This window comes from Rhopalosiphum padi, chromosome 1 (assembly GCF_020882245.1).
Source record: "Rhopalosiphum padi isolate XX-2018 chromosome 1, ASM2088224v1, whole genome shotgun sequence".
NCBI classification, from domain to species: Eukaryota; Metazoa; Arthropoda; class Insecta; order Hemiptera; family Aphididae; genus Rhopalosiphum; species Rhopalosiphum padi.
Window position 1 is genome coordinate 85048960 of NC_083597.1, and position 26893 is coordinate 85075852.

Below are 26893 nucleotides of genomic sequence, written 5' to 3' on the forward strand. Positions count from 1 at the left end.
CCAGTTATGTTTGTCTTTTACATATACTATTTAAATTCATTGTTTGAGAGGAGATAGGAGAGAAACTATACCCTCCAAAGTATCCAACCCCATCTTTCAATCTTATAAAATGTTTTATTATACAATAAGCAAAATTCTCATTTGTGTATTATATTAATAAAATTAAGTATTAATATAAAGTAAAAAAAAAAATATACCTAATTGTAATATTATGTTTGATTAAGAATGACCAATAAGTTATTTATTATTTATTATTTATATTTCTTCTTCTTTAAAATGTAATTTAAAAATGTATAACTAGGTATAAATCAATAATACTAATTACTAATAGATAAATATATTACTATGATCATTAGGATAAATATAAAATGTAATTTTGGCATACTGTTACTGCTTAAAACTGTTATTTGTGTAGAATTATTTATTATTGAATACAAATTTAATACTTCTGCACTGTGACCAGTTGCCTATTCAATAATGAATTACACTCGATACCTATTATATATAGCAGATTGACCTATCCATATATATTTTTTTTTTAAATCTGTATTTGGAAAGGCTATAAGAGTAAGTTAATTGCCGGCAATGAATTTATTATATTATTAATTTTAACTATTAAATTACCTACTATCTATTTCTTATATAATATATTTTTATTATTACATTTACAGTCAATACCAACACCGTTAAGTTTGTGATATAAATAGGCAATAACATACAATTAATTTAAATGTTTTGAAAATGTCATTGCGCATATAAAATATAATATGATAGTATGATACATAAATGTTTCAAATTCCCACAAAAGAATATATTCGAACTATAAATAATAAAATCCAAATCATTATTATTCGTTTATGGATATAAAATTACGTCCAAAATTGAACTTATAATATGTATAAAAAAAATATTTATTAAAAAGTATTTTATTTACGCAATCTTAATATTTTATGGTACCAGTATGAACAAATTATGAGGAACACCGTGTTCAATCTTCAAGATTTAGCTATAAAAATTGAGCATTTAATAAATATTTAACTACGAAATAATTTGCAAATTTTCGTAATTTTGATGAATTTTGGTAAAAATTTGAATTTCAGATGATTATTAAGAAAATCTTTAATATTTTTAAACAGTTATAAAAATATCATATTAAATATTAATAATAATAAATAAAATAAAATAATGTATCGTGTAATAGGTATTTAATCTTATATTAAATTTTGAAGCTTTTGGACCTGCAAGCAAAAAAAAAAATTGTTAACGATATTTATAGGAAAAAAATAGTAAAAAAAATCAAAATTGTCAATAAATACCTATAGCTAAATATAAAAATTTGGAACTTAAGATTATTCGTATTGAATTATAACAAAATAAGTAAATTGATTTTTCTAAAAATTAGTTATGAATAAAAATACCCGGTTTTCTATAAAAAATGTTCTCGATTACTTTGAAAACTACTAGGATTTTTTAATTTAATCAGCTAATAAGATATCATAAAAATAATACTACTACAAAATAATCAAAATACTTTAAGTGCGATTTAGTAGGCGCAATTTACTATTTTCCTCGGTGACGAATTGAGGCCGGGGCTCCCAAGGTGTATGAAAATTGAGAGTCAACACTGTACATATTTTTAAAATTTAAATTAGGTTTATTTATATTGAAAACAATTTTATTTAATAAACGAAAAAAAATGTATAGCATCACTGTTTAATCATTTTATTTATGTGTTTAAAGAGGTTTCACCTCTTAAAGTCTAAGGCCACTATAAGTTTCATACTATACGCCACAGATTTTTCCGCTTCGTTTTGAGCCGTTTATGTTTGCCAATTTGAATGATTAGTTTCTGAATTATTAAATTTTAATTGGGCACTAGAGATAGTACTATAATAATCTAAATAGAAAGGTATACAAAAGATTATTTTCGCCAGAATATCGTTGTACTATAGATAATATAACACTTAACGCACTTTTTAATGACAACGCAATAACAATCGAGAATTGGATGGTACGGGAAAAATTGTCGGAGGTCAAAGTTTTCTTTTTATCATCATTATATATTTATATCTATAATTATAGGTAGTCTTACCTAAATGGCTATACATTATTAATTTACAATGCCAATACTTATTATTTTTTATTGACAAGCGGGTAGTATTTTAATTAAACTTATTCATCAAATCTTAAATAAAATCATAATGGTTATCGATCAGAAGCATTGTTTTATTGCTGTTTTTCTTTACCATATAGCTATATAGCTATATAAGGTATGAACTTAGCGCGTTATGAGTTTATGACGTTGTTTACATTTTTTACATAATAATATTAATTATCATGGTTGAAGAATTTTCTAACAATTGACAGAGCGTGTCATAAAATTGACTACCTCTATTATGGGACATGGACCATAGACGACAATGTTCACGTAATCATTTCAGTTATACAATATATTCTTACATATTTTATTCGAATATAAAAGTATTGTTGAATTTTCCTAAACAGCACTAAAATTAAGTAAAATAAATAAATACAGATTTGAGGACAAATAATCGTTATTATTATTTTGTTAGTACCTATACAAAAATCGAAATACTAAATTATTCATTTTCGTCTCAAATTAGTCTTTGATATTGAGGAAAATAAAAAATCAACTATAATAATTTATTTTAACTAATTTTGTTTACATACTTAATACGATATCCAGAGACGTATTTAGTGAGACAGAGGGGGCTTGGGCCTCGGTCGCTAAATTTTTAGGGGTCGTAAATTTTGAATTTTAGAAAGTATTTTGAAATAATACTGTACCTATGTTTTTCTTACCTGGGGCGCAAAATACCTAAATATGTCTCTGACGATACCGCGTTTGAAATGAATAATTAAATTATTATAATTTATTAAAACTGTTATCGTCGCATTCGCATCAACTTTTTTGTGAAAATTCTAGATTGTTTTGCATTCAGATAAAACAAGGAAATCATTTGTAAATTTTAAGACAAAAATTTGAGGAATCTCGTAGGTAATAACTAATAAGGTTGCGCCTGATGCGAATAGCGTCCACGAGCCTATCGTCCATCTCTCACTAACTTAGCCGAAAACATAGCTTGAACATGACGACTGCGACGTAAGGACCGCAGAGGAATATGAGAAAAAGTATGAACGGTGTCTGACAGTATTTCAGCCACGCACGCTGTCAGCCGTCAGGTAACCCGCGGCGCGATGGGTTTTTGCGAGCGTATCGACAGTCTGGCGCTTTGGTCGCGCAAAACGACGGAGGACAATACGGCAGCTAGCTGTACCGACGCGGTAACGCGAACAACGAATCCGCCTCGGTGATACTCAACTACGTTGGTGGCAGAGACGTTGTCTCGGAGTGAGTGATAATAAGAGCTAAGGATGCGGATGTCATCAGCAGCGCCGGATCTTCTCGATGTTTCCGGGTTTGGCTGCCATCGGATGCAGACACGGCCAACGGAACGCCAGCGCGAAATCTACCGAGAGTTAGGTTAGGTAGGTACCGCGTCACCGCACGGTCCACTGACTCACTTTTTCGTCCCACGGCAATCCCGTCAACCGAATTTCGCTTCGGTCGCCGCCGATTTCGCAGCATCGATTCTTCCCCGCTCGCCACATGTTTCGGTCTTCGCCTTTCGTTACCAGATTCGTCATCTGTACCTTCGAAACGCACGACATCGCACGCCTGACCATAAACTTGCTCGCGACGACACTCGTCCGCCCGCGCGAGACCGTTCGCGAGAACGTTGCAAAAGTGAAACCGGTGGCTTAGCTACAGCTCTCATCGTATCTTACACCGATTACATGACATTACACTGTCACATGTTTACTTCTCCTCTTTCCCACCTTGTGTATTCTGTCGTCTTGTTCGATGTATATTTTTCTTCTTACATTTAGTATTGTTGTTTCTTTATGTTATACTTTTAGGGAGGTGAGTCGTCCTCTTTTTGGGCCACTTTTTTTTCTAAATTTATATATATTGTTTTGGTTTTTTTTTAATTAAAATTTTATGCTACTTTGTTCCACTTCCATTATCAATATTGTTATATTTTTCTTTTATTTAATTATTTTGAATTATAAAATGTTCTGCGTGTGAGTCACGTTTGTTTTTAATATAGTATCTGAGTGGTAATCAATCTACCTATTGATTTTACTATGAAGTGTATTTGTTATTCTATTTGTTTGTCATCAATATGACATATGTATAAATCTACTATATACTATAAGTGATCGAACATTTTTTCAATATTTAACTTTAAAAGTAAAAATAGTGTATCCTATAAGTTATTTTGTATTTAAAAGAAGTCAAAATTAAAAACTCCAATTGTTTTTTAAAAACTGGAATATACAAAAATTAAAAATTAAAATAAAACAGGAATTTTTACGCAAATATACAGTTTTTGACAAAATCAATTTGATTTTTTTGGTAATTGCAGTTATTTGAATTTTTAATTTTTTTTAAGTTATATTTTTATAAATGTCGATAAAAAGCTTAAAAGTTTAATACAAGATTCCATGTACGTTGTTCTTATATATATATATATGTACAAATATTTTAAAATACATTTGTACAATTTAGGTACTTTTATAAATATTTGATATTCAAATTTTGACAAAAATTCGTCAAATCACAAAGATGCAAATCGTGCAAATTGTTTTGAAATTGAAAATTTATAAAATATGTGATTTCATAGTTATGATTTGAATATTTATAATTGTAAAGATTTACATAAGTAATTCATATTGAAGCCGAAATCTAAAATCTCAAAGCAACAATATATGCTGGTAAATTGTTTCTACACGAGGACACAAGTAGTAAGAAATATATATCAGTTGACAATTATACAATACATAGCCATCATTTACCTAGTAATACTAATTAGTAGGTTTAACTTCACCTACCAAAATGTATTTTGTTCTAAGCCAACTTAGAATTTTAAAACAAAACTATCTCTATATTTAATTTTACCTTTTTGAAATTGTTTCAAATGTTCAGATGGTCTTTAAAATAACTAGAGATCTTATCAGCAAAAATGATTTCTACCCAATTTGAAACAATTTAATGAGCACGTAATCATTAAATTAAAACAACTACTACCGTCTACCACTCAAATAAACACTATAATTATAAATGTAGACACAATTTAAAAATAAACGCATTTAATATATATTATTGTTTTTACTTTTCAGTGATTAAGTGTGGTATTTTAATCCAAGAAATAACTTTTCAAATTATAAAAATCATAAAATTTAAGCACATTGATTGCAGGCGGGACTTCAACCGCGGTTCAGGTACAACTTCAATGTGTTCGTTCACCCAAAAATTCATTTGCGCGCCAGTTTACGAGTACCAAACAAATTATTAATTTTATATTTATATTTGGCAGATACTCGAATCACTAAATATCACTGTAAGGTCATCATGTAACTAAAAAATATTATCTTTTGCAACTTATAAGACCCAAATACCCAATACTTTACAAATCTAACACTCAATAATATGTTCGAGCATACCTATTATATTTTACACAGTCATAATGCTAACTGTTAATATTATTTGTAGGTACATTTGAATAAAATTTAATTATTTTTAAAAATCTATTAAAAATACAATGAACCAAATAGACTACTAAGTTATTGTAAAAAAAAAGTTATAATTTAATTGTATTATTCATATAGTAAGATGAGAATTTTATTAATTTGTGCTCGACAAGTTAATTGTCTTGTAATTAGAGTAACGCATTAAAATTTTTTAAATTAATTATTCAAGTTAATTAATCAAATCATTTATGATTATTCAATCATTGTTTTTTAAATTTAAATACGATTTAAAATTACATAAGAATCTATTTTATTTTATTTTAGTATGTCAGCACTCAGCACTTACAGCTATTAATATTTTATTGTTTTTTTTTGCTCTTTGTGATAACGTTTTCTATTATGTAGTCATGAACAATGACCATTATAACTATAAAAAGAAAAACGTTTGTAGCTCCTTTTATGTACAATTAAATATATACTTAATGATTGGTGGTATTATCATTTATCTATGTTTAGTCGTGTGTACCTATACACATTTTTATAAAATTGATTAACACATTTTTTATTCTCTTTATTTTTGACTTCCAAATTACGACTTTGCAATGATAGTAACTGATAGATGCAAACAAAAGATTGAACACTATAGCTGTATCAAATAAAATAGAACTGAGAAAAAAGTCTTGACGTATGGGCGTATGGCCATGCAGTTTGTAAGATTGTGATGATGTAATTTTATTATATCTATATAATAACTACATATTTTTTTTTCAAGTGAGATCATACATACATGACAAGACATACTTAGATCATTGTTTATAAGGCTAAATTGTACCGCTAATTATTTTAATATAAACCTTAATTTTAATAGTCTAAACTTTAAAATATAAACATTTAAACGGTTTAGATAAATGTTTTGCAAAAAACGCGTTTTGGTTATAAAAGTCCTAAATTGTTTACTTTCACAAACTTTTAGCTTTTGATTGCCAAATGATAACTTGAATTCAATTTTTAAGTATGTATTGGTTTTAATATAAAATATAAAAATATGGTTACCTATCACTAATTGGTCAGTCGAGTATCCTCAATCCCGCAATTCGTATATCCAATCTACTAACCGTGACCAGACAAAGAGCGTTCACTTTCTATGCTCATTTGTACTGTTTAATTTGAAAATATAATGTTGTTTAGACTCGTTAGGTCGGTGACAGCCGACAGGAGTGATGAAAAACAACAGCAAATAAATTATGGAGTCAAAAAAAGTGTCCCATATTAAGTTTTTAACAATTTTAAAAATAAAATAAAATAATATTAGGTATCAAAATATTTATCGTTATTTTATTGGGATAATTTTTCAACGAGCCATCTCAAGGCTTATAAATAATTCATTTTCCATTTTATTAAAATATTTAGGGACATAGATAAATTTTATCATTGCTCTTACCACCCTGTTAATTATAATACATACCATACATATTACATAATAGTTAATAATGAGTATAAAAAATGTTCAATCACTATAATATAGGTAGAGCATAAAAGTCTGACATATTATACTCGTGTCTCGTTTCATGGGTACTGCAATTATTAGTTATTACCTACTACCTCTTTCCCCTCGACTAGCAATCGCATACATAAATATATCGTACACAACAATTCTATTATTATAAATAATATATATATATATATATATATATATATTATATATGGGTCCTACCCGAGCGCAGCCGGCCGCTATTATCATATAAGACGTATTTTATAATAATTCAACAAAAATAACCCTCACCTGTACACATTATTTTATCGACAAATAGTGTAGGGCTGTTTTGCTATTGTGTCTTACAGTTTTCTCTCTTTCGTTTCATATTTTTTTTCCCCAAACTCGTTTTTCACTCGCAGCGTAAATAAGGATCCTTTATAACATATTATACAGGTATAAACAGGCACACATATAATAATATTATACCTACCTAAATCGTAATAGGTATGCGTATATGATTTTTTTTTTCCTCGTGGTTTTCGTCCGGACCCGTCGCCCGAACTCCCGTGGGCTGTGCCCATCTTAACCTGAATATATCTTAACCTGTTGAACGGCAACGGATGAGGTGGTGGCGGTGGCGACGGCGACGGCGACGGTACACATGCCACACACCACATAACACTACGCGTTTGCCGCTTAGTCGGTGGCCGCATTCCGTACCGAGTACTTGTGTCGTCGAGCGCGCGCGCGTTCCGTTCGTTAAGAGTTCGTTTTCCGATTGTTTTTATCTGCCGTTATCACATTTTGTTTTACGTAATACCTCGTTTGCGTTTGTGGTTTTTTTTTTTTAATTTTCTTTTTGAATGATCTGAAACTGGAATTTTTCCATCCCTTGTTTGAATTCAAATGCGTAAAAGGTGATCGGTTGAAAGACCAGCGGGTTCGCTGTGTCCCGCGCCGTATAATAAGTGAGTACCTGCGTATACCTATATAACATTTATTGATTTATTTATACGTTATTTTTTATTTCACTAAATTAGCGGCACACATCGATATATGCATATTGTATAGTTAAATACGTAATGCACTTATCAAGTACCTATATCATAATTGGCTTAACCGCGAAAACCAATACCTTTGTCAATTACATCTATGGTTAAGGTTAGACCATTATTGTTACCTACTTTTAAAACTGACTGTGTGCCTCTAGCATATCTAACTACAAATAAGTGTTTCTGTAAAATAAATAGCCTGCATTTATACTGTATAACTATATTAATAATAATAATAATATTGTCAAGTAGGTACAAATCAATAAAAACAAATCAATAATTTATATTAAAATCGTGTTAACCCATTATACACAGTTTTTTTATTAATATACTCGTCGAATTTTTCACCTACATAGTACATTCAATGTTTATATGTATTTTTCTGAACATTTACACAAATATATTTTAATTAACTCACTGTCCCCGCCAAGGAATAATGTACAAATAATTACCCTTGAAATTGCCGCACAGGCATTGAATGTAATTCGATATGCTTACATTGAAGTTACATGAATGTTGACAATCGAGTCGTTACACATTATACACTTTCAATAATTGTGTATATGATACGTTCAAGTTTACCATTTAGTTATTGAATGCAAAAAACTGTTGTGATATTTATTACAAAGAGGTTTTTTTCTATTAATAGTTTTTGACATATTTAATCGACATTTTAATTGATTTAATAGTTTCATAAAAAAATATTGATTCTTAGAAAAATGTCAACTAAAATAGGTAATTGCACACACATAATATCATTAATATGAGAGATACTGGATAAGTTGACTTGAATATAGTTGTAACATAGTTAGTACCTATTTTAAAAAGTGAAGTCAAATTCTAAGCAATAATTGTCTGTGTCACTATAATAAAGTTATAAATTATATTTTTTCCTGCCTTCCACTTATCATCATTATTACCACTTTTAGTTGAAAATATTATTGTTGATAGATATATGTTATATATATGTTGGGTGTGTGTGTGTGTGTGTGTGTGTGTTTAAGTGGATGATAATGGATCTTCTTTGAACGTAATATGATGTTGTTTATATAAACTATAAAGCATGTACATATTTTCATAGTTAAAAATTATTCAGTTTGGGATTGAATGAATTTAAATTTTTTTAAAGTTTTTAAAAAATGTTTAAATTAGAGGAGGTTATGTAATTAATTAGATTAGTGCTTGGTAGTTTATTTGATATACCTTGTTGAATCTATGTGTTTAAACTTAATTTTTTCGGTTTGTTCCTAAAATCATAGTTAAATATTATTGTTGTGTATGTGATTATAATGGTAATTTAAAGTGATAATATACTATTTATTTAAGGTAAAAATAGGCGAATAACAGATTTTTTGTATTAATATATTTTTTTTTTTAGTCCAATAAATATAGTAAATAGATATTTTAATCAAAATAACTAATAAGTAATCTCTTTGTAAATCTAGACTGTAGATGTATATTATACATGTTAAGCGCCCCTGCATGTAATTTTTTTTTTTTGAATTTTTTGTACCTACTATACAATATATTATATAGTAGAGTAGGTTAACAACAGATGATTTTCTTGATTTAATATTTGAGACTTTTTACACCTACTGAGTACGCGCATAGCGTGAAATTGTATAAAATAACATTACTATCTGCACAGACATATATTTCTTATTGGTAGGATAGACAGTAGGCACTTAATATTTTCCGCCTTTTTAGAACTTAATTATACACGAATATGGAGCTAGAATATGAACTAATTATTATGGATAATTAATTTAAATGACAATTTTTTGAGAAAAACATACATTTATACATGTAATTATAGTTAAATAAAATGTATTATTTTGTGCTGATAGGTATATCAAACTGTGTATAGTTTTTAAGATTTTTATTACGATTTTTTTTGTATATAATAATACAAAACCTAAGGATTTTAATGTTGTTGTGGGTATTTATTTGATTCAAATTAATTAACTGATAATTTGTCAATAGAACAATACGTAGGTGACGAGAGACTTAAACGTCTGCATTCTGGTTCAGTTATCCGATTTTATTCAGTGCATACGGTTCTTATATTTTGCTGGTCTGAAATCTAACCGGTGTTGTTATTATTTTTATAATCATTAGGTGGGTACTATAATATGTATGTATAATGTATATGTATATTATGTATGTTATGCATATACGAGTGGAATTCACCTTGTAACCTGTTGGCTGACCTTAAAGTTATATATATGCAAACCGCTAAAATCTCGACCCCTCCTTTACATTATCTGACTATCGCTAGTAATTTCATTCTCTCTCTTTTTTTCTATTCGATTATCTTATCTATTAAGTGAAGTGGTAACATGGAGGAATTCTATAGGTACTATTAATTAACTAGAACTAGTCAATGGAGTTAAAAGATGATGAGTTTGATCCGCAATTCATATATATATATTTCTTACACGTTCAACTGGGTCAAGGATTTGTAAAATCATTAATGACCTGTTATTGTAGTACTTTTACCATAATTGTATTTATTATTATTAAAAAGTGCTATACATGAAAAAAGTACATTGAATTCACATTATTCGATTAGGTTGGTATATGAAATTATAATTTATTTTTCTGCGAAATATTTATCTTATTAAAGAAACCGGTCGGAAATAGAAATGATATTTTTCAACTCGATTTTCAACTACAATTTTCATGAATGTTGTAGAGGTAAACTATTAAAATTCTAAAATTTGACAATAACATTAACAATAGGTAATGCTTTAATATTTAGAACTAATCTATTTGAATACTTTTTTTAATAATTTTTTTTTCTTTTTTCTTTAGTTATTTAAATGTATACATATATATTTAATTTAGTTTAAAATTGTATTATTATGGTATAACTATTATTTAGGTACCTACTTTATTTTTTACAATCATCAATCACTTTCGACATTTCCTAAAATACGGAACTTACGAGTTAGAAAACTATAACGATAAAAAATCAAAAATAACGGTTTGATGGTTGTAATTGTCTTGAATAAAAAAGTATTAAATAATTTGTTTATAGTTAATTCATATTGTATATATATAAATCACTTCGTATTTATAGTTTCCTTCGAAAATAATTGTTTAACATATTATTGTTGGAGTTTTAATATATATAATATATATATATATCAATTTAAATTCAAAATATATGAAATATAAATAAATAAAATATAATATACATATCAATTTATAAAATATCAAGTTTAATAAATTACTATATAATATCCACCCCCGAAACGGACATATAAATTACTACACTGATTAGTGATTACTCGCTGAAAGAGAATAAAACAGTATAGATTTTAGTTCAATTGCACGGAACGGTAACTAAATGGCGGATGTAGATAAAAAAAAAGTTTCTTCAGTATTATAGATATTTTAATTTAGTTTTATTATTGAAATTTGTCACATGGAACTGATTTCACCTTTTCTCGTGGATTGAAAACAAATATTATATAAGTACTTTTATTTTAATTACACCATAATATAGGAATTAATGCAAAACATTTTTGGTCTTTTCCAGGAAACGTTTTGTTGACGTTTTTTTCTAATCTTTTACTTTTTAAATAAGGAAATGAGTGATAAACTAATAACCACTTTTAATTAATCAATACTTGTCGTATCATACACTACGTAAGTACCTACCCATTTTAAAATTAATTTGTATCAATATCGAAATACTCTGAAGGTTATACCTAAGCTTAAAAAAACCTCAATAAATCAATATTTCTTTTGATTTGTTAAATTGGTTACATCAAAGCAGTTATTTCGCACAATTATGCGAAGGACTCTTCATTAGTTCATTATTTTATATTCAATTGTTTAGTTTATGTTCAGTACTATTATACAATCCTTCAAGAAGTCGATACGGTTTTGTTGACAAATGCATATCTAAGTGTCTATGGTCAATAAATTAATTTCAAGGATTTATCTAATTGTATTTTAAAGTGAAACGGTTTACTTTACATTATAGAAATTTAAATACTTAAAAGTTAAAAGTGATATATAACGTTATTAAATTTATTATTTATATTTATTGAATAACAAAATAATCATTTAAAGTCATAATGAAAAAATAATTTGATCACAATTCATAATTAATAATTATAGGTAATATATAATTCATAATTCACTTTTTACTCTTTTATAAGTGATAAATTAATGAATATATGTATATAACTATATTAAAATATATGTAGTTATATTGAATGTTCACTTTATAAGATTGTATTTCGTATAAGATCTAAATAATTTAGTCGAAGAATCCTTTAACAATGGTGAGTCGTGAGGTGGATACATAATATACACTTCATAAATACTTAAAGTATGAAATTATTAGTGAGTCTGTACAGTTTTACTTTCCATAATGCTTTATAGTATTGAGTTAAATTTAAATTCAATAATAAATAGTTACACACGAAAAACGATTCTATGTAAAGATGGTCAGTCTATATTTTTAGAGATATTTTATTATATTATATTGCTATTAGTAATTTATTTTCCTATTATTAATAAGCATATTTCTACATTGAACTATTTTATACGATGGTTGCGTGTTAGTCAATATATCTATGGATACCAGATAAAATAGAGTAAATTGTGAATAGGTTTATGGTATAAATAGCTTAAAAACAATCTAAATATTTTTTAAATTTCATGGTGCATAAAAAATTGTTACATACGTTTTTAACACATATTTTTCATTAAATTGTTTAGAAACATATTGTTTTCTCAGCCACTTTATATACTAAAACAAGATTGTTACAGCGGAGTTTATAATCGCCAATTATATGAGAAATGTATATATGCATTTGGCTACCTATACGTTATTATCAACTCTTGACTGGTATTATTTTAATGTAACGTTGCGTACCGTGTCAATAATTAAACTAAAATATTTCAAAGGAATGTCATTGTTATACCATAGTAGGTACATATCTGACATAGTATGACAACAGTATCTGCACAGTTTCGTGCTTATAATTCATAATCTTCAAATAAATTATTTAAAAAAATAAATGGTATTTTATTAAAAATATATTTTTTTTTTTAATGAAAAATAAACCCCTAATAAGAATTTGTATCGATAATGTGAACTAGAATAATATTGTGTACAATATTATTATTACTTATATAATAGAAATAGATGGATTGTATTTATATAAATTAATGACTTATGACTATTAACATCAATATTAATTAGTAATATTTTATTAATTTTTTGTATTTTATTAAATATTAATATTACTATCATAATTTAATTTCTATGCTAGGTTTTTATCAACAAAAATAATTTAAAAATAATTTTGATTTATTTAGGTAATTTAATAATTTTAAATAACGAAGAGAAACCGATGACTATATATAAAGGAAACAAATATAATGTGTCTTCGAATACCGTACAAAAAAAGGTATGAAATGCGGAAACGTTTTTCATACCAATAAATTTTATAAAATAAATAATAATTTCTATTACCTATTTACTTAATGCTAATGTCATTTTATAATAATATTGATTTAATTTAGATAATATTCATTGAATTAAATTATATTCTCTCAGTGTCAAATATTTTTAATGTTTTCCTGATTGCTGATATTACATAAAATTATTCGTGCACTGCTTACATTTTCCATACAACATCTCCTCGTAAGCGAAAGTATCTAACTATCTTAAAAATCAGATTAATCTTCATCATTGTGTATCCTAATGATGATGTAACTACTATCTACTGACTTGTAGAGTATGGATTATGCACTTATCAGTGTGTTACAACAAATGTTGTTATTTTAATACAGACAAATATGTATGTCTATGCGAAAAATTGCAGGTTTTATTATGACTTGATTAATCTCTTTTTGAGGCAGTAAAAAAATGACAAAAAGAATTATAATGTAGCCCTTAGAATAAACCATATCTACGTTACAAATTGATTTCAAATGTTCCACGTGGTAATAAAAAGGAAATAATTCAGTTTTCTATTTTTCTAGCAATTTTTTATAACTTCGCGAAGACCCACAGAAAACATACAAGTTATTGATATATTATACATGAACAATAATTTGTTTTTGATGAATGGTTATTCAAATTTTTTTTTATCTAAATCGAACTCTGGTTAGGATTGTTTTTCTTTTACATATTTGCTAAGTATACTTACCTACTGATTTTTAATTACATATAAATAAATTTAAAAAAAATATCCAACTAATATACCTATCCATATGTTTATTAATATATGAAAAAATTTAAAACTGTTTATAAAATTATAAGATTTAAAAAAATTATTTATTTCGTATAACCTAACATTTTATCAATATTATATTTAAGTTTTTTTGAATATTTTTCAAACATTGATTACTCATTTTTGAAAAGATATTACGAATTTTTAATTCTTTTACTAAAATAATAAAATAAGATCCTATATTATATTAATTTTCCAACACTTTCTCTATGGACTCTTGTCAATCATAATAGTCCATCTTATTTTACCTGAGTCTTTTATTATTTAATAAAAGAGACGTTTCATTCACTGCTTACTACTTGGCCCTGAGGTTTAATACAAATATGCCGAGGGCTTGATCTTGAAATTATTATTATAGATCATAAATTGAAGTAATAGATGATTTTCAAGGTCAAATAAATCATTACTTATAGAACAAAGGAAATTATACTTCTCCTCTAGTTATTTTATTTTTGATATCGATATTTTTACTCATTCATTATTGTATGATTTACCACATTCTGATTAAACTTTCTTTTTATTTTGTCTTCGTCTCAATAAATCATTTTTGTTGTTTTGTATGTATATTAACCCTTATCTGAGGTATATTTTTTGACCTAACGATGTCATTTTTATAATTTTAATTTATTGTAATTTTGTACTTAATGCTCATGCTAGAATTAAGCAATCTAAATCAAACTACAAAAATTGCTTTACACCTATTCAAACATTTTCTTCTTGATTTCTGTATACGGCAGTAAAAACTAGAAATTGTAATTTAATTATAGTTTGTACTTGATATCATCATCTATATTAGAATTAGTATTTTCACTGTGTTTCGGCGTATAATATAGGAGACCGAATGTATTTGCAATACAGGGCACGAACTTGCAGACAATACACACCGCGTTCTTAGCTTCTATAATCATAAAATTGTGTCACACACACGCGTTTAGCTAGATGATCAATCTTTTATTTTTATAATAGCTAGCGTGTAAGTGAAGGGTACAGTTATTGTTCTTTAGGTATTCCCTTTAGACGTGATAATAATTTTGAATGCTACAAGCCAAATTTAGATATGAATATATGTATACAAAACAAATTAAAAATCAATGTAATTAAATAAAAATGTATTATAATTTTTCTTCAAATCGAAATGTATAATATACAATAGTGCAAATAAGCTAATAAGTTAGTAAACAAATAACAATACGAAATGTATAGACTTTTATTTGTAATTAGTTTTTATTGGAATTTTTTTAAATAATAAATAAATATTTTATTAAACTTAAAAAAGCCATCTGAGTATAAAATGTATTTTTATTTTTCACATTGAAATGTTCTATTTTATCACTGACTACAGAATTCAGTTATCAATCGGTATCAATATAGTTTACATATAATAAAATTATCGTTAACAGATGATCAACAACAATTTTCTCACGTTATTCATCGAATTATGAACTTCGCATAAGAGCACTTTGATAAACTATTAAAACGCCTGTCCAATTCAGTCACAATAGCCGCCAATAAAAAAAAAACTAACCATAAAACTTTATTTAATCGCTAGCAAATATTTAAACTCCCAATAACGCATGTTACTTGACGTGTTACGGTACATCGATTTAAGTAGGTATCACAAAACAAGCGTATTTTGACTTAAACGTGATAATGCAATATATTATGTACACACTATTGAAATGATCCATCATTTTCGGTTTTTTTAGAAAATTTATCTAAAGAAAAATATGTTTCCCGCAGTAACGACACATTTCGGATTATTCTCCAGTAAAAATGATAAAGAAGAAATTGGGTGATCTAGTGATCTAATTTCTTGAATTGTGATTTATAACACTATAATTGGTTAAATCTACCCACAATAAGATTGGGGAGCAGCATGAAAAATGAAACATTATTGTGGTCACAGAGGTAACAAACGATTTAACCACAATTTAGTTGCTTGTCTAGTTTATATGTAGATCGGCAGGATATTTTATTTTCTAAATCGATTATTCACCATCGAGTTTCGTTTTGTTCTGCAAATTGTAATTCGCATTAGCTCGAATACTTAACGGATGTTCATTAAGTCTTTAATTATTATTTTAACCGCATAAAATGGAATTTATTTAAACATTTTTACGTACAAAACTGTTTGAATTCAAAGTATCACGTCATCTTTCAAAATAAGTAAGTACTAATACTAGGGGAACTGTATACTAAGTGACTGGAACACAAAGACTATATCAGATCTCACATATAATCAATATATTTAACAATTAAATCACAAGTTCATGGTTGTCGATTTTCCATCGTATAAAAGTGAACTAATATATACAGTGTGAATTAAGTTTCATTAAGTAGAATTGTATACCTATGATTAATATATCGATCATTTTAAATTAATAAATATTATTTTAATTTAACGAAAACATTTTTTTGTGCTATATAATATATTAGTATGGCACATTGTTGTAAAATTACATTTTTAATTGTATTTTATAAACTTATCATTTTGTTTGAATATTGATTTTTATTGAATATTTAATTTTTAATTTTGGGTTGTTCGTTTTATATATCGTTTAATTTTTTTAGTAATTTCGTGAATTTTAAATTTAAATTTAGTATACTGTTTACAATGGTCGTGTTTATGTGCTATATAGAAATGACAAAATATTTTATTATTTGTTAATAGTTCTATTTTAGGTAAATCATGAATACAAATTTAAAGCAAGTATTCAAAGTTTGAATACTTAAGTTACAAATGCATTTTTTGAAGAAAAATAATGTCATAATAACATACAATTATATATATATATTTATTTTGTCAAAGGGCTTGTCCTTAGCCTGTAAAATAAGATAAATAAATAATATTCGGTTGTACTATATATTAATATGAATTTTTCTGGGGTGACGCTATAAGGTGACTTCCACATTCAGGTCTCCTGATTCCTTCCATAGAATTTACTTATCTTACATACATTTTTGTATTTTAAATTAAAAAAAAATTAATTCATATAATATTACCCATACATAAATAAATTAAATATATCATTATTTGTATATACAATTTAAAAATATTCTTTACTACAGTTTTGCATACGATAGTAGATGCAGCCATTGATTTTGTAATATATACTATATAGTATCTATCCATGGCATAGTAAATTTTATTTTAACTAGGTAAATAATCACAATTTTTAAAAATGTATATTATAATATTATTACTGTTTATATAATATTATTGTTCGTCATCTCATTGTCATAATATTAAACTCAAATATATTGATTATATTATTATTACTTTCACATTAAAAAGTAGAGAATTATTCTTTATCGAAGTTACGTTTATATGTGCTATTCACATATTTTATTCAAAAATAAATCTGTTTAATTTGTTTGGTAACGCATTCGAAATTCCAGAGGTCAAACTATACTTCATCAGTCTATTTTACATATAAAAAAAACCATTGGTTTCATGAACATGTTTGACGACTGTTTGGATGTGGTCTTGACCCTAACCCGCTGGTATTTATTATTCCAAATATTGGTACGTTTCCAGAATTGTTAAAGTTTGTAACATATTTACAATATCATTTTTTTTTTAATTTCAAGTGATAAAAAATATCAACATTTATATTTTATTTTTCAATTGTTTATATATATTATGATACATTTTTCATTTTTTCATTATTCAAATCAATTGCAAGTCATTCTGAAATTATAAATATACGGCGTACGCTTAATGTTCTTGCATTATCACATTTAGGTCTTGAGCAATTTTGTATTTAAGAAACAATCATACCTATTACCTATAAATTATAATAATATGCATTTTTGGTCGAACTAAATTACTTTACGTAATAAAAAAAATTAAGGATACAATTTATATTATTATCGTGTCACGTGTAATATGATAAAAAAAACGGCTATTTAAAACGGCTCATACTTAAATTATTCAAATTGCAGTGTAACGTACTTATAATATGTAACTTATGTGACAAAATATGAAATATTTATTTAATAGTTTTTTAATTGTTTTCACAGGCCTTTGTATAGGTAGGACAGGTCCTAGCACAATACACATGTGTATTATAATTTATAATGCATTATAGAACACATTAAGTACTTGATTTTTATAGGTTACAGAAATTCTAGTTGACATTTGGTTTTTATGCACATTGTATAGGTAGTGTAATTTTCTTAAATTTTTCTTGTCACGCGTATAATAGTATACTAATTTGGCATAGGAAATAAATCGAAAACGCATATCGTTATTGATTTACCATACTCCCTTTTAATTTTGATAGTCACTCAACAGTCAACTTATACATACAATTTTACTCATCATCCGGAAAATTACTTAACGCTTAGAAATAATAATCGTCTAGCTGTTGTCTGGGTCTATAGGACACTACACTTCCCGCTTAAGGTTTTACTGTACCTATAGGAGTTCTTGGGGATGACGGGTTGGACAGCGTTGAACACATTGATACGTGACCGTATCCGATGAGAGTACCACGACGGCGGACAATGGTTTTGTTCACCGCCGCCGTGGCCGAATTTCGGTTGTCACACATCATATAACCTGAAGCAAGAACTCGATCAGTTATGTATGTACGTGTGATAATTAATTCAACATAGACTGCTATTCATCATCATAACGTCTAAAAATTTTAAGAAAATTTGTTTTTTTTATAAACCATCATAATACAATTTTTTTGTTATTTCATTTTTAAGTATGAAAAAATATTATAGGTACATGATTATTGTGGTATATTATGTATGTATAGATTTAAAGTGAGTGTTTTTCGTTAGAGTATCTAATAAAATATAATACATAGAAATGATTGTCAAGCGAGACTAACATATAGTCGCATTATTTATAGCGTATAGACAAAAATCTGAAGTCGTCTGAACGCGTAAAGATCTATCAGCTTGATCTCAGTCCAAATGGCCATCATATGTATATTTTATATAGGTTGTAGGTATACTCGTTTTCGGTGTTATAACACACCAATGAGTACCTATTGCTCATCGTCTGATTTTTCGTGTGAGTATACATGGAAAGGGTTTTTTTTTTTAACAGGAATTAAACGTCTAGGCCGGTTTTTTATATTCCGACGACATCATCGTCGTTGATGTTATATTTTTTTCTCATACGGTATATCATTACAAGTGTGTGATTGACCCTCGTGAACACGAAAAACATTAGGGTGGAGTGGTTTTCATTCAATACATTTGTGATGAGTGATATTATTCATCAGCCGCATGTGAGTAATAAGGTTTCATATATAAATCAAGTAAAATAAATACCTCGCGTGCACCTAGTATTTAATCGAAATAGATAACCAAACATTTTCCAGTGATTACACATAGAATTATTGTCATATTTCGTGACGCATCAATTGCGTTAGCTGTTAGGTCTGTATAATATATACATCATAATGGTACGTTGGTATACCGTCCATAAAATACGCGCGTGCACGTGTGCAGTACTGCAGTCACCGTGTTACTATTTTCCATATTATACTATTCAGTAATCGTTTATATTTTTCACAAAACCGTTTAATGATTATCCTATGTTTTTGACAAACTACAGTTAACACAAATCAAATCTATGAAATGTTTATATATATTTATATTATACTTATACCGTTTTATTGCAACACAATACCTGCAGTGGTGCGGTAATCATGAGATTACGTTGCATTTAGATGTAAACTAGTTGGTGTTTTATACTGGCCATTAATGTTTTCAATTATGGTTGTATAATTATCTTCTCGTATGCGCTGTACCGTGGCAAACTATAGTTATATTTATACATGATTATTTAAAATTATTGATATTCCATTTATCTTGAATGTTATTTGAACTTTACTTATCTATTACCTAATTGCGGGAAAATCATACGCACGACTAAAGAACTTAATATTATTTTTACTTTTATCTAATCGTTTTCTGACATTACCTATTTGATTTTATTACGTCCGTATTTTTTTCTATAAATATAATATTATAACTTAATACAAAATTGGCTTGATAATTGCATTATTTTAAACATACGAAGAAACGGTTACGAGTTTTTTAGTGGGGCATATTCAATACATTTTTAAAATACGTACTTTATGTTATTAAGTATCTATAATTGTCCTAGTTTAAAAATATATATAATAAACGATATACTATTTAATCGTTAACTTATGTCTTTTTTGTAATAGTATTACAACTATAAACATTTTAACTGTATTTACTTGTTACTTCATACATTTTTTAATAGTAAAATTAGTGTAAGTAATTATATAAATTAAGTATTTTAATTTTGTTTTATAAATTTTAGCTATACACGTTTTATCAAATTGATAAAAGATGTAGATAGTCAATAAAAATATTAAAACTACTTAAGATTTATTGCTCATAAATTAACAATAGTTTAATTTGAAACCGCAAAAAATATTTCCTCATTATTAATATTAATAAAGTGTGCAATTTAATTTAAAATTTCTAAAACCTTAAATATAATTACAAATTTACTACATAATATTACAATATCTTTAACAGGTAGGTATGTTATATAACTATGCAATTTAACTAAATTAAAACAGATGTGCGTTTTATAGTAAGATTCTTATTACATTATAATTAAGTATAATATACATTCACAATAAATATCGTTATTGTTTGTTTTAGATTTTTTTTGTTAGCTATCGCAGGCCATGGCCCTATTACCAATAATACTAAATAATAAATATAGCTACTAAAATAAAGGCATTCAATATTTTAAAAATAAATATTTGAATTAGGTATACCATTGAACACAAAAAAATTATATAATATATATCATAAAATAAAACTTTATTCTATTCTTGATCAGTGTTTGACAAATAATGTATTTTCAAAGAAATTTGGTACTTCTAAATAAAATTCCAAATACTATCCAAGTAGATGTGTATTTTTGTAGAAAATATTTGTTACGTTTTTAAAAATGTACAACCTATAAATAAAATATGAGGATAACCAATTGTTTTTCATTTATATTATAAATATATTTAATATATATACCTATATTATGTATATCATAATATTTATTATTTATTATATATTTGACATTTTTTGGTATAATATGCATTTCTATACAAAAATATTTATTATTTTTGTCTAATAATATTTATTCAATTTTGTTATTATCAGACACTAGGCTTATTGATTCAAAACTAGGACTAGAATACTAGATGGTCAATCACCATGACATTATACATTTAATATTATGCAATTTGTGCAACGTATTTAAACACTGATCGAATTCGTTAATCAATAACATAATATGTGTTTCGTAATTTGTCGGTTGCCACTTTACAATAGTGATCTACATTTTCTTTTTCAGTTATGATTTAACAGGATTTTCGCTTTCCAAACCGTCAATACGACCTTGCGGTTTGTTCATTTGTGCGTAATTTTATTATTTGAAACATTAAAGATAATCGGTATTTTTATTAACATTAAAATAATATTATTAATATTAAACTAAATAATATTATGTCCCTATTTATTTACGACTAATCGGTTATGACGACCAATCTTATTTATGAACTCATCAAATATTTTTTAGTATAATTTATATTGATTTCACACAATGTCTTGATATTATTATTGAAAAAAATCGTTATTTTCAACACTACTGTTTTCAAAATGCGAAAATCTCCGTCAGTTCACTAACATTATGATAATGTATGGGAAATTATGGTGAATATTGTGAAAAAACAAAAGTAAAAACGATTTTTTTTACGATAAAATATATTATATACAGACAATAAAAAAATGTTATATTATTATTATCTGCGGTCATGTTATTATAAGCGTGTTGCACGCCGTGGTCATAACTCATAAGACGCTGACGATCGGACGGTAAAAACAATAGAGAAAAAATGTGAACAAAATACGCATTTCACAGTCATACCAGAGTAAACGCGGCAGATTTATAGTTTGTTTGTTACCCGAAATTACTCGAGTAAATTGTCATATGCTTAAAAAATCCCGAGGAAGTGACAAGGATGACGAAATAATAGACCTCGAAAATTCGAGAATTGAAAAATACGAAGGAAACAAACTCTAACCATATTGTCAAAAAGTTTAGGTACAGATTTACGATTTAGTGAAGTGCGGTGAATATTTTTTACCGTTTATCATAATTTCGTGTCGTTTCTCGAAAACCTACCCGGCAAACGAACAAACGTGAAAAAAGTGAAATTAAACGAATTCTGGTGTAAAAACATTATGTAAATCGAACGATTTCTGTGCGCTAATCAATGCAACGCCGGAACGGTATTGTACTTCCCATACTTACTGAAAATCATCGATATTACGCACGTACTATCGTGCAAAATACCTTGTGCCGTTGATAAAAATATACAATCATTATTACAATCAGAATAATTGTTTGAACATGACGTATTTATAATAACGATTTTTGTAGTTAATTATTATTCACGTGTCCGCTACCCATCACACAGACCATACACAACATACACAATACACTACAACAACGCGCGGGTGCGATATTTTACGTATTCCATTTGATTCAATTAAAATATTTGTATCGCCTAACGTAAGCCTGTGATGCGTTTATGCGTATTAAGTGATATATACTCAAGAAAACAGATTTTTGTCATTAAAATAATCGTACAATAATAAAATATGTAACTACATAAATATTTAAATGTAAGATATCTGAACAGCCATAAAAATATGGAAAATGGGATGTATAAATAATATAGTCACACGTATCTCTTAGAGGCATGACAACTACAACTTAAGTTGATTTATAATGCATTAATATAGATATCACTGTGAATTATGTTTATTGTAAAATGTAAATTCGTTGGATACCATAATTCATTTTAAATATTATAAATGACAACTTTAACTATAGTTCCACGAATTAGATTTTTAAATTTTAACTTATCTGTACGATACGTGTGATTGCTGCATATTTTAAGAATAATATCTAAAATAAATAAGTTTCTAGCAGAAGTTCTTGTTTTAATTTTAAAAAGATGTCGCTGTTTTTAAAAAATCATGTTAAATTGTTGTAGAAATTAATATTTTATCCATTTTTCTAATCTTGCTCGCGGAAAAAACTGACAATATATAATCTCCCTCGCCTACATATTTTTTGCAACGCTATAATACAATCGAATTAGTTTTAGAAAAAATATTAGCGCAAATAGTCCGTATATCGCTCATTACAAATAAAATTAATGAAATATTATTGAATGTATGCTAAAATTATATTACAGTTGCATTAACTGGTACACAACTCGAAAATTATTTCGTACGATTTTATATTATCCTTTCTGTTTTCACCCATTAAGCAATATTGGTATTGGCGAGTGCACTGGCAAATGCTTTAGCCCTTTGACGATTTTTATTTTATGTGATATTTTACCATATTATTATTATATTATGCTAGCCGCTAGGCACACTACATACTCTTCTTAATATTTCACATCTGTATCCAACGTATTCACTTGATGGGATAATTTAATACATTAGTTTATTTTTTCTAAAAATATATCTCCTTTATATTTATATAATTTGCATTCGAAATTAATATTCAATTTATTTGAAACGTAGTTAGCATAAGATCTTTTTGTCGTATCTTTAAATTTTATACATTTTACAGAGCAGTAAAATATGAATTAATTCATATATAATACATTAAAATATCGAAATAGCTGTTTACCTATTTACTTTACTAATTATCATAATTCATTCGTTAGAAATTACTGATATTTAAATGTATATTGTTATATATTCATTTTATCTAAAAGTTAAATGACTACTAAAATATTGGATAGGAATATATAATTATGTAAATAACTAATATCAACGACAATTGTAAATTAAACACACATAACATATTATTATTAGCCCTACAGTCTACATATTAATATTATATTATCATTTATGAAAAACTTTACAAATAATTATTTAAGGATTAAGGATATGTCCCAATACGCATTTCAATAAAGAAGTGTATAAAATAGTACGTAATAGAAGAAAAACTGTATAGGTTCTCAATAATAATTTTGTTGGGAATAGTTTAATAATTCTGGCGATATTTACTTCTTTTTTTTTATCAAACGAGAATCATTAGAATCAAATGCAATTTTTGAAAATGTTGATATAACTAAATTGAAATGTGAACGAGTAATTGTTGAGTTATTTAACTTAGTAGATTTGAAAGATAATATGGGTGTTATAATTATTTGAGAATATAGTCCTTAAAGTATACCTAAATCAAATTTTCATTTTTGAAAATTTTAATTAGTTCATATGTTTAAAGGAAAATATCGGATATCTATTCTTGGTGAATCACCCTGTATAATTGAGGAAAATCAAATGTTATAACACTTAATAATACATACATAATACGTTTAATACAATTGAATTAACTTTGCTAATTAATGACTGTGGTCGATTTTTTTTTGTCAGTAATAAAAATTGATAAATAAATATATACAAGATTTTTGCATTTAGTCCATTCGAAAGATATATTATATTATTATGTATTTTTTTATACTAAAAGAAATATATAGGTACTTGTTCTCATGATTATGTAAAACATGACGCAATTGAATTATGAGTAAATGAGTAATGACTAATGGCGAGCACTTTTGGCCAGAAAAACTGAAGCGCTCCGAGTAAACGCGCATTATCAACGCGTTATTATTAATATGTTTTCCTGTGGACTACCTATCGAAACCAATCTGGCGTTGAAGTGCTCCCGAACTGGCAAACTATTATACTATTTGGTATATTGAAATCAAAAGTAGGTCATGAAAAACGAATTTTTTAACATCACTGTGTATAATATAAGTGCACATAATCAAAAAATGTAAAAGACCTAGATATTCCATAGACCGAGGCAGAAAAATTCACATTCGTTATTTATACATAGAACATACGAACGAGGAAGGAAAAAAATGGAAAAATCAGTAATTACCACCACCCGTAGTCGCTGCCAACAGAGTATAATCGTGTCAACTTATTATAACGACGTAATAGGAGGAAAACATATATAATATATGTATGTTTGTAAGTAAATAATATATGTCCTCCGCGAGTGAAGTATGCAAAATTACCTATAGATACAGCCTACTTCTGTAAAGCACAATAAACACGAAAAAACGTTGCAATTTTATATGACTAAAGTTCGTTTTGAAACTAAAAGTTATTTCACTGTGGTGTTCCGTACCATTGGATTCAGATGTATATTATATTTTATTGCCACATTTACATTTCACTTTTATATATCTACAGATTATAGTTAGGCATTGTCAATTTCTATTATTTATATGTATTGAAACAGTGTTTGCGTGAAAAAAAAATAATAATTCGACGATTAAAATAATCACTTCATGGTAATTACACCACATAGACTTTGGCAGATCTCATGGTGAATTCGGTGCGTAAAATTCGTTTTTGAGGACAACGCTTTAATAGGATACATTATATTATATTAAAGTTGTAAATCACTAAATACACAGTCTAGTACAGCCGGAATAAAATAATAATTAAGTGCATGAAATATTCCGTGTCTGTATCGAAAAACGCTCAGTGGAACGTTCGTTTTTAAACAACCTATATTTTTCATGAGACGTAAGTATAGTCCAATGGTACTCTCCCCAATTGTTGTTGTAATTTCTGTGCTCAGCTTTTAATTAATTGTTCCACATTTCGAGGATCAGAATTATACTAAAAATGCTGTCATTTTATTTAATATAAATTATCTAATTTCTAATAACATACAATAGTTTATATACGTCATACAAATTGAACAGTATAGACGGTACATAATACATCATATAATTATATTTTTTGTATTAATGAATTTCTGTACCTACAGCTATGATTGAGAATTTGAGACTATGTAACAATTTAATATGTTAAAAATTAAGCGTATGTATATACTATCGTAATTTAATATAACAAAGGGCTGCAGTGACTCCTGTTATAGTCCTGTAAGGGTTCGTGTTGATTTTGATATTTCAATGTGTTGAGATAGTATATCCTTTGACACTTATTCCGATTATCTCCGACCCTTAAACTGCTTAGTTTATTTGAAAATACTTGATCAATCATTCGTAAGTTATTCTATAGAGAAATATATTTTTTCATGTATACTAATTCGTACAAAGGCTTTTATGAACAAGTATTTAAAATAAACCAAAGACCATTGGGTGTTATACAGACATGATTTAGTCGGAAGTTATTTCAATTTTTAAACTGTCGATACCAAATGGTCATTTGCAAAATTGTCTGGTCACAATATTCTTATTGTACTCCCTTACCCTCTCTTTTTAGTTTAGTTTAAAATTAAACAAATTGTTTGTAATAACATTAACCGCCAAGCTATGCGTACGTACAAAAAGAACAATAACATTACACGTTTCACAATTTGCATTATATAGGTGTAAGAGGTGTAACAATAACAATAATTACATTACAACAATATATTAAGTATACCTACGCATATGACAATCAGAAAATAGTGATATCTTCGATTTTTA

The 26893-nt window shown here is 26.9% G+C and overlaps 1 protein-coding gene across 1 annotated transcript in view; it reads left to right on the plus strand.

The window, feature by feature from the left end:
• Nucleotides 1-7714: 7714 nt before the first annotated feature.
• LOC132931531 (rho GTPase-activating protein conundrum) overlaps nucleotides 7715-26893 on the plus strand; it is a 63252-nt gene continuing 44073 nt past the window's right edge. Inside the window, exon 1 of the mRNA XM_060997433.1 lies at nucleotides 7715-8001. The gene's annotated coding sequence lies outside the window, so the exon portion shown is untranslated. The remainder of the gene's footprint in view (nucleotides 8002-26893) is intronic.